General features: G+C 40.0%; 1 long non-coding RNA gene across 1 annotated transcript; it reads left to right on the top strand.

Moving 5' to 3' along the window:
- The first annotated feature begins 7252 nt into the window (after nucleotides 1–7252).
- Nucleotides 7253–9109, top strand: LOC132817930 (uncharacterized). Its single transcript, XR_009644935.1, has 2 exons — nucleotides 7253–7316; nucleotides 7566–9109. It is a non-coding gene; the product is annotated as an uncharacterized LOC132817930 (long non-coding RNA).
- Nucleotides 9110–10926: the final 1817 nt, after the last annotated feature.

The following is a 10926-nucleotide window of genomic DNA, read 5'->3' as shown; positions in this document are numbered from 1 at the left end:
CTTGATCAATATCGATGACCTTGGCAAGTGTGTAAGGCATAGGTTCAAAATTTGCAGATGACTGAATCTTGGAAGTATTATGAACTGTGAGGAGAATAGTGAAAATATTCAAATAGTCAAGCAGATATAGGCAGACTGGTGGTATTAGTGGACAAGTGACAGTTGTAATTTAGTGCAGAGAAATAGCTTTTGGTCAGAAATATGAGGCAAGATCATCTGTAGAAATGACACCATTCTGAAGGGTGTGCAACAACACAGAGGCCCTGGGTGCATGTACCAAATCGTTAAATGTAACAATACACATTGAGAAAGTGTCTCAGAATGCAATCAAGCTCCTGGGTAATAAAAAAAAGAGAAGTTGAGTACTAAACAAGGATATTATGAACCTTTGGGGTAACACACTATGAATCGAGCCCCATTATTCCTGGGGTCATGTCAAATGTTAATTTTTTTCTAAAGCATGTACAGTATCCCAATTGACCTGACTTTCAGACCAAGGTTGATAAAATGCATGGACCAGATTTCTGCACTGAACAAGAATTATTATTCATTGCAAGTAATTTGACATCGATACAGGTAAGCAATTGGCATGGAACACTATTAATTGAAACTGTAATCCATTTTTAAGCACTCCTATAGTATACATAAGCAAATATATATTTATCGATAAATAAATAAGGGTGGCATGGTGACTCAGTGGTTAGCACTGCTACCTCACAGCAACAGGGTCCCAGGTTACAATTCCAGCCTTGGGCAACTGTCTGGGTGGAGTTTGCACATTCTCCCTGTGTCTGCGTGGGTTTCCTCCAGGTACTCTGGTTTCCTCCCACAGTCCAAAGATATGCAAGTCAGATGAATTGGCCATGTTAAATTGCCCGTAGTTGTTAGCTGCATTAGTCAGACGGGGTGGGGGGGGGGGAGGGGGGGGGTGGGGGGAGGAGGAGGAGGTGGGATGGTGGGTTACTCTTTGAAGGGTCAGTGTGGATTTATTGGGACGAAGGGCTTATTTCCACACTATAGGGAATCTAATGTAATTCTTTTATATATAATTGTATATAAACACATAGGGAAAATAGATTATTGACAGAGGTAGAAAAAAACTGGAAAATCAGAATTATAGAGATGTACGGAAACAGACCCATCGGTCCGACTTGTCCATGCTGAACAGATATCCTAATCTAATCTAGTTCCTACTGATATACCCATCCAGATGCCTTTTAAATGTTGCAATTGTACCAGCCTCCACCACTTCCTCTGGAAGTTCATTCCATACACGCACCACCCTCTGCGTGAAAAAGTTGTTCCTTAGGTCTCTTTTGTATCTTTCCCTTCTCACCTTAAACCTATACCCTCTTGTTCTGGACTCCTCCACCCCAGGGAAAAGATATTGTCTATTTACCCTATCGGAACCCCTCATGATTTTATAAACCTCTATAAGGTCACCTCTCAGCCTCTGACACTCCAGGTAAACAATGGTCTTTCTTCCCTATTCCAATGTTGAGATGATTCTTCTTTGGCTAGCCTAGTCTTAATGTTCAGTTGTTTTTCTTGGAAAGTTACCACTAGTTTGTAAGATATACAGAGTGATTGGTTCATTTAGAAAATGTCTCTGATTTATTCATTCCTATGTCACAACTCACTGTAACTGCAGGAAAGGCAACTGTTTACACTTAGCATTGTACTATAGAGAACAGGCAGCTTCTGTTCTACAGGAGAACAATGTGCATACATCTGTATCTTCTCTCTCTCTCTCATTGTGTCACTGTAATTTGTTTCCCCAACCTGCTCACCTAGCTGAGAGAACCAATCAGCTTCACTTTTCCTCCACTGTTATTTATCTGCACATTGCAGGAACCCACAGTTACAAAAATAGAGTTCACAATAAATATTGAATTCCTTACTGTGAAAGTATGCAGCCATTATGGGTGGTACAGTGGCTCAGTAGTTAGCACTGCTAACTTTCCCAGGGATCCAGGTTCGATTCCACCCTTGGGTGACTGTGTGGGGAGCTTGCACGTTCTCTTCAAATAGGCATGCGTTTCCTCCCACAGTTCAACTGTGATAATTACCTATAGTGTTTAGGGATGTGCGGGCTAAGTGAGTTAGCCATGGGAAATGCAGGTTTAGGATTGTGGGGGTGGGGGTGTCTGGATGGGATGCTCTTCAGAGGATTGGTTTGGATTTAATGGGCCGAATGGTCTGCTTCCACATTATAGGGTATACTATGATTCTTTCAAGCAGTTTTTAAAACAGTCCACAGTTTTTAAAGATGATTAAATAAAAAGTGTGATCCTTACATTACATAAAATACTGGTTCTGCTTTAACTGAAGTATTGTAGTGGGTTCATGTGCCACCCCTAAGGCATGATGTGAAGACAATGGAGAGGAGGTCAGAAAGGATTTATGAGGATGATACTAGAGATGGAGGACTTCAGTCATGTAGGTGGAGTAAAGATACTAGAGCTGCTCTCCTTAGTGAAGTTTTCACAGAAACATTCATGAACATGAGGGATCTAAGTGAAGTTGATAAGAAGAAACTGTGTGGATGGCCACAAGGTACATTTTTAAGATGATAGACGAATTAACCAATGGTATGCAAACAGGAGGCTGGAAGAACAGAGCAATCCAGGCAGCATCAGGTGGTGGAGAAGTCAACGTTTCAAGTGTAACCCTCCTTCAGGACTGAGGGGTCACACCCAAAATGTTGATTTCTCCACCTCCTGACGCTGCCTGGCTTGCTGTGTTCTTCCAGCCTCCTGCCTGTCTACCTTGGATTCCAGCATCTGCAGTTTGTTTTTGTCTCTAAGCAAATTAGCCAATGGTGACATGCGCTTTTAACCCAGAAAAGTGATATACTCCAATGAGGACTATTAAAGTTTGTACAAATATGCAGGTGAAAAAGCAAATAAATGCCTTAATGTACAAAAATGGAATTTACAAAATCAAAACTCTGTAAACGCTGGAAATCCAAATTTTAAAAAGAGAAAGTGGGAAATACTTAGCAGTCAGCAGCATCTGTTGGAGATATTTATCTGTTGATAATTTATTTGTATTGTTTCATAGAAACTTAGAAAATAGGAGCAGAAGTAGGCCATTCAGCCCTCTGAGCTTTTTCTACCATTCATTGTGATCATGATCATCCAACTTAGTATCTTTGTTCCTGCTTTCCTCATATCTTTTGATCCCTTTAGCAACAAGTGCTATATCCAACTCCTTTTTAAATCATACAAAGTTTTGGCCTTGAATGTTTTCTGTGGTTGTGAATTCCACAGGCTTGCACTCTTTGCGTGAAGAAATTTCACCTCATCTGATTCCTAGATCGACTATCTTATATCCTTGAACTGATCTACTCTGTTTCATGAGATATTAAGCATATGTTTTATCTTTTAGAAAGAACTTGTTTTTTTTTGCAACAGCTTTCTCTTTCTCATATCCAGAAATGCTTTGCAACCAATAAAGTAGCTTGGACTCTGTCAGTTTGTACAAATCAGTCACAACATCAGCAATGAGATGAATGCTGAACTAATTTATTTGAGTCTGCCAGTGATGCTTCACCCCTCAGCCTCTGATGCTCCAGGGGCAACAGCCCCAGTTTATTCAAGTTCTCCCTATAGCTCAAGTCCTCCAACCCTGGCAACATCCTTGTAAACCTTTTCTGAACCCTTTCACATTTCGCAACATCCTTCGGAAAGGAGGGAGATCAGAATTGCATGCAATATTAAAAAAGTGGCCTAACCAATGACCTGTACAGCCGCAACATGACCTTCCACTCCTGTACTCAATACTCTGTCAATAAAGGTAAGCATACCAAATGCCTTCTTCACCATCCTATCTACCTGTGACTCACTTTCAAGGATCTACAAACCTGCACTCCAAGGTCTCTTTGTTCAGCAACACTCACTAGGACTTTTTCATTAACTGTAAAAGTCCTGTTCTGATTTGCTTTTCCAAAATGCAGCACCTCACATTTATCTAAATTAAACTCCATCTGCCATTCCTCAACCCACTGGCCCATCTGATCAAGATTCTGTTGTACTCTAGGTAACCTTCTTCACTGTCCACTACACCTCCAATTTTGGTGTCATCTGCAAACTTACTAACTATACCTCTTATGCTCACATCCAAATCATTTATACAAATGATGAAAAGAGTGGACCCAGCACTGATCCTTGTGGCACATCACTGGTCACAGGCCTCCAGTCTGAAAGGTAACCCTCCACCACCACCCTCCGTCTTCTACGCTCAAGCCAGTTCTGTATCCAAATGGCTAGTTCTCCCTGAGAGATTCCATGAGATCTAACCTTGATAACCAGTCTACTATGAGGAACCTTGCCGAATGCCTTTCTGAAGTCTATATAGATCACGTCCACCACTCTGGCCTCATCAATTCTCTTTGTTACTTCTTCAAAAAACTCAATCAAGTTTGTGAGACACGGTTTCCCATGCACAAAACCTTGCTGACTATTCCTAATCATTCCTTGCGTTTCTAATTACATATAAATTCTGTCCCTCAAGATTCCCTCCAACAACCTGCCCACTACCGATGTCAGGCTCACTGGTCTATAGTTCCCTGGCTTTCCTTACCACTTTCTTAAATAGCGGCACCACATTAGCCAACATCAAGTCTTCCAGCACCTTACCTGTGACTATCGATGATACAAATATCTCAGCAAGGGGCCCAGCAATCATTTCCCTAGCTTCCCACAGAGTTCGAGTACTTAGAAATGAACACATTGTGAACACTGGAGCTCCATTTTGAAATAAGCAAGATGAATCAGATCAATTGAGGATGTGACTACTAGAATAAATAAGGGAGAACAAGTCCACATGGAGTATTTTTATTTTCAGAAGGGTTTCAGAGACTAGTCAACAAAGTTAAAGCGCATTCAAGCTTTGTATCCAAATGGCTAGTTCTCCCTGTACTCCATGAGATCTAACCTTGCTAACCAGTAGAAAAAAATAGATTTTTTTTTGAGTAGCAGGCAGTGACTAGTGGGGTGCTGCATGGATCAGTGCTTGGGTCCCATCTATTCATGATGTATATAAATGACCAGGAGGAGGGAACAAAATGCAATATTTCCATGTTTGCTGATGACACAAAACTACATAGGATTGTGAATTGTGAAGGGGAGATAAGGAAGCTTCAAACGCAAGCTGAGAGAGTGAGTGAACAATCAAATGGCAGATGAAGTACAATGTGTTCAAATGTGAAGTTATATATTTCACTGTGAAAACAGGATGGAAGAGTAATAATAAATTGGTGATATTTTGGGAAGTGTGAATATGCAGAAGGATCCGAGTGTCCTTGTACACTAGTCAATGAGAGTAAATAGACAGGAGCAGCAAGTAATCAGGAAGGCAAATAATATATTGGGCCTTTATTGAAAGAGAATTTGATGATTTACTACCTTGTTAAGAAGACGGCGAGTATTGTGTGCAGTTTTGATCTTCCAACACTAGAAAGGATACATTTACCATACAGGTTCACTCATCTGAAACTAAGGATTAGTTCAACTGAGCCTGTATTTATTAGAGTTTAGAAGGTAAGAAGAGATGTGATTGAAATATATAAAATTCTAACAGGACTGGATAAACTAGATGCAGGAAGAATATTTTCCTTGATAGGTGGGTTTCAAACCAAGGGACCGAGCCTCAGGATGTGGGGTAGACCATTTTAAGGCTCAGATAAAGAGAAAATTGACCTTGGAGAACAGGTTCATAGCTACCCACCAGGTAGACGTGATAGTGAAGGAGGCTTTTGGTATGCTTTCCTTTATTGGTCAGAATATTGAGTACAGGAGTGGGACATCACGTTGTGGCTGTACAGGACATTGTTTAGGCCACTGTTGGAATATTGCGTGCAATCTGGTCTCCTTCCTATCAGAAAGATGTTGTGAAATTTGAAAGAGTTCAGGAAAGATTTACAAGGATGTTGCCAAACTTGGAGGATTTGAGCTATAGGGAGAGGCTGACTAGTCTAGCGCTGCTTTCCCTGTAGTGTCGGAGACTGGGGGGTGACCTCATAGTGGTTTATAAAATCACAAGGGACATGATTCCCCATTCCCTGTGGTGGGGGAGTCCAGAACCAGAGAGCATAGGTTTAAGGTGAGGGGGAAAGATATAAAAGAGACCTAAGGGGCAACTTTTTCACACAAAAGGTGGTATGTGTATGGAAGAAGTGGTGGAGGCTAGTGCAATTGCAACATTTAAAAGGCATCTGGATGGGTATATGAATAGAAGGGTTTGGAGGGATATGGGCTGGTTGCTGGCAGGTGGGACTAGATTGGGTTGGGATATCTGATCAGCATAGACAAGTTGGACCGAAGGGTCTGTTTCTGTGTTGTACATCTCTATGGCTCTATGAAATGTATCTGATTAAAGGACCACAAACCTCTACCATTGAAGGCTGGGGATGCTGAATATATACAAGGAAGAGAGAGATAAATGTTTTGATTTTAAAGGTATCAAGGGACAGGGAGAAAAAGTGGAAATCTGACATTGGGATAGAGAATCCCTGTAGAATGGAAGTAGACTGGAGGGACTGAATGGCCTGCTCCTACCTTCTCTTGCTAAGTTTACTTTTACTTTTTCTTCTGGGTTCCCAGCTCAGTAGCTGCAAGGACGGAAGTCCAGTTTAAGAACCAGACAGGATACCCTGTGAAAAATAGCAGCTCCAATATTGCAACGTCTCCAGCAATGTGGTTGGAGATTGCAATGTTCAAAGCTCCTGAGTGGGATTTGAATCCATGACTGTCCAAAGTGTGGGGAAGGGGGGAAGGTGGGCCAGTCAGAGTGGTACAGCCGCCATCCCGGCAATGCTTCTACAAATAAAAAGGCGTTGTTTTCCCGGTATTTCAGAAGTACCTTAACTACATCCATCAAGGCGCGCATGTAAATATATATCTTTTTTGAAAATTTGTCTTGTTGGACTATTTGTTTGAATATCTAAATGTGTGTGCGTTAGCGTGTTGGGTGGAGTGTCCATTGCTCTCTTCCCAAACCAGTTTAGCAGTTGTGCTTTTACTAGGGGTTGTTTCACTGTCGTTTCTGACAGGCTTGGTCAGGACAGATAAGTACAGGCGGTTATTTTTTCTCTCTCTCTCTGTCTCTCCTCTTAACAGAGAAGATGCAGTAGGTGTTGCAACCTGGAAAAACTGGTCATGTCAGGAGGGGACTTCATTCCTCTGTAAGGTATGCATGCGACTCCCTGGAACAGCTATAAAAAGGGGCACTCGGCAAAGCCGCTGGTACAGAAGGCAATCAGGAAGTGTTTGTGTAGCACACATCTGTGTTAATGAGCAGTATGAGCTTGTCAGGTTAGTGGCTGTCCTGGTTGAAATCACCTTGTACGGATATTTTTTTTGGAGATGGTACAGGGGAGATTCTGTTAAATCTTTGCGATCACAAACGTCCGTATGGGGCAGTGAAAGAAGCAGTAAGTGGAAACCAGGGTGGAATTAAGAAGCTGGGAAATCTCGAAGAATTGGATCGCTCTATTACTCTGACTGTGAACTCTGTGTGGTTTTTAACTGTTGCTACATTGATTCTCTTTTTTTTATTGCTAGCTGTTCCCTCGGATTTTTGGAGCACGGGCTCAAGTCACATGCTGGTCAGATGGCCAAGAGGATATTTAAAGGGACCCTGCTGATGCCGCGCCTGCAGGTTACAGTCCTCCGGGTGCAGTGGTTCTAAACAGTTCAACAGTTCTCTATCGACATTGTGAAATGTTTAGGACCACTTGATCCGCAGGACACTGACCGCCAGATAAGAGTTGTGAATGTTGCTTTGGAAACTGCGTCTTGGCGTGGTTAGATTTGCATACTGTAAACTGGGTTACATTTTATTACAGAGACAGGTGTGCCAGTACTTTCCTATTGTGTACAAACCAATAATACCTGTCCTCTGCCAAGCTGCTTCAGCTGCCCCTGAAACTGGCTACTTACAGGGAAACTGCCTTCCAAGTATTTTACAAACAGGAGGTAGCTACACAGTTCATCACTGCTGCTGCTAGCTCTTACAAAGAACCGGCACGTGTAGTCCGTCATTCAGTCCATTTCCTGTAAATTTATCTCCTGATATCTATTCAACTCCCATTTAAAATTATTTACGGCATTTGCTTCAGTGTCTGAAAACTGAATGGAAAATGTCCTCATCATTTCCAATCTCGATGTTTTGGGAATGTGTTTGAATCTAGATCCCTCTGGTTATTGGTCCCTTACAGAGGGGATAGTTTTTTCTATAGTTATCAAATCCTCTGATCTTGGAATTATGTTAACTTTGGCTTCTAAAAAGGAAGCTTCCAATTGTTCCAATATTCCCATGTAAACTAAAGTCCTTCATTGCTGATCACACCCTTGTTAAAACTTCCTTTGTGTCCTTTCTAAAGTTTTATGTTTTTCAGACATATAGTTCTCAATTGTCTGCGGCATTCCAACTCTGTCCTGGCCAATGATTTATGCATTTCTAATTTTTTTTTGTAGTGTAAAATATATGTATTTGTAAAAATTCTGTTCTGTTGAACTATTTTTGTGATGGTTCAGGCAGTGACTTGCATTTAAGTAGTTACCTTCGATGCCTTTTTATTTCTAGAGCTGCTGTACAGACCTGGAAGACCTGAATTTTGATTTCTATTGTGTTCTGAGTTAGTTAGCAGGAGCAGTAGAGTTGGGTTTAGTTCCCCATGAATTGTAGAGGTGAAAAGCAGTTACAGTTCCCACATCTCACTACTGTTACCCAACTTCTAATGAAATTTTATATGTTCTGTTAAGACAGAGGCAGCTAAGTTTCTCTTGCATCTCAAAGAGACGTGAAATGTCAAAGCGTTCAAAGGAATAATGAACTTGATGTTGACTGTAATGATACCCAAATAATTTAAGTTGATTTCTTCAAGAGGTGGGGAAAGGTTAAATGAGAAAATAATATTTGCTGCAATTCACATCTTTTAATGAAAATGATATACAATATGGTTCTTTTTTTTCCAAAATGTGATATCTGTTCCAAACAAACTTTCCTGTTTTTTTTAAAAAGAATTGATATGCATGTTGTGAACTGGACATTTTTTGATTATGAATATGACATTAAATGCAAAGCAATAAAGAAAAAGATGTAATATGCATTGTTTGCAAAATCTCCTTGAAAAAATGATTTAATTCAAAGATTTGCCTTATTCTAACTGTATTGCACTTTTCATTTGTCACCACTATACTTGCATACTCTGGTTTCCAGCCCTGCAAAAAATCGATTTTCAAAATTTTCATTGTTTTAAGTCCCTCCGTTGTCTTGCTCCTCCTTGTATCCGTTCCTTCATACAACACTGAAAGCTCCAATTCTAGCCTCTTGTATCCCTGATGTTCACCACTCCATCAGTGACTATATCTTGAACTGCTTACGCCCTAAGTTATTGGAACTCATTTCTTGAGCCTCTGCTTCTCTCTCCTTTTATTAGGATGCTTGTTAAAATCTAATTATTTGCTTAAGTATCTGCTCAAGTGACTCAATGCCAAATTCTGTTCCATCAAGTCACTTATGATAATAATGAGTCTCTGCAAATCCTTTGAATGATGATGATGAAACAGCAACAACCCAAAATATTAATTTGTTCTCTGTCCACAAATGTTGTTTTTAATTAGCTGAATATTTCCAGCACCTCTAGTATGTTGCTATTCTGCACAGCTCTGATGCTATTCATCTTTTCCATTTTACTTTATTTGCATTTTAATGTGTTCATTTCCCACTAATGGAATTAAAGTTAGATAAATCTTCAATTTGCATTTTTTCTGATATAAAAAGGCTTGGTATAATCTAATATTCTCTTACACTCACTGCCTTGATAGTTACACTTTAAATTTAAAAATTCCCAAAATTTCTTTATTTCATGATTGCCAACAGCTCAACCCCTTTTTAAATTAAGGTAGTAGCTATCTGGTCTGTGAACGTTCCCCTGTTCCAAAAGGTGCTGTGCTAGTTGGAAAGGGAAAATAAAATCAAAATCCTGTTTCCTGCATCAAATTCTTAGCCATGCATTTGTTTAGTTAATTACTTTCCTATCAACAACATATGACATAAGTAACATTACTGAAAGTACTACCTTTTTAAAGCTTTTTTCTCTAATATCCAGTACATCACATGAAGACATCTGTTCTACTTCTCCCTACGCTATTTCTATCCACATGGGCAAAAGCAATCGATTCCTCACCTTCTCCCTCTAGGATACTGAAGCCCAAGGAAACAACAGTTTGCACCAATTTCTATATGTAAATAAAAGAAGCAAATCCCTTAACACTATAACTTATCTGCTTCACTTCCTCTTTATTTTCAGCTCTTCAGCCCCTTCAGCCCTAATAGCTCTTCAGCCACAACTTCTGGTTCCCTTTAAAACAAAAAGTCACTGTCTTCCTTCAGGTATTGGGACCTTGCCTCACCCTCATTGTGGTCTCCATGAATATCTCATTGATTTAAAACCTTCTCCCTCTCTAATATTTTGAAAAATGAGTTGTTTTTCTTTCAATGTGGCTCTAATGAAAGTAAAGAGAAACTGAAACTCACTAAAATTCACAGACACTTGATTAAAATATATCAAAAGCTCTAATATTTGTATTTCTATGGCTGCTATTTAATTTTGTAGCAATACATTTGGTCATTTATAGTTCAGGTGAGTGGGAGTGGGAGGGGTACTCTCTATCACAACGCACGTTTTAGGTGCAGTAATGTAGTGAACAAAATGATAAGAACTAAACAGCATCAGAGCTGTGCATGGTGAGGCTGAAGGAATGAAGCATACTGCTGCAATTTAATAACCATATATTCCTCCAGGCAATAGGGTTCAAATAGAAAATTTCAGAATTAAATGCAAAGTAACTGAAAAATAAACTTATACTCACTGATGATTTGTTTTAATATGGATTGGCAGATGCATTGAGACTCCGC

The sequence above is a fragment of the Hemiscyllium ocellatum genome, chromosome 8 (assembly GCF_020745735.1).
Source record: "Hemiscyllium ocellatum isolate sHemOce1 chromosome 8, sHemOce1.pat.X.cur, whole genome shotgun sequence".
NCBI classification, from domain to species: domain Eukaryota; kingdom Metazoa; phylum Chordata; class Chondrichthyes; order Orectolobiformes; family Hemiscylliidae; genus Hemiscyllium; species Hemiscyllium ocellatum.
This window is presented reverse-complemented; position numbering and strand designations above follow the sequence as displayed.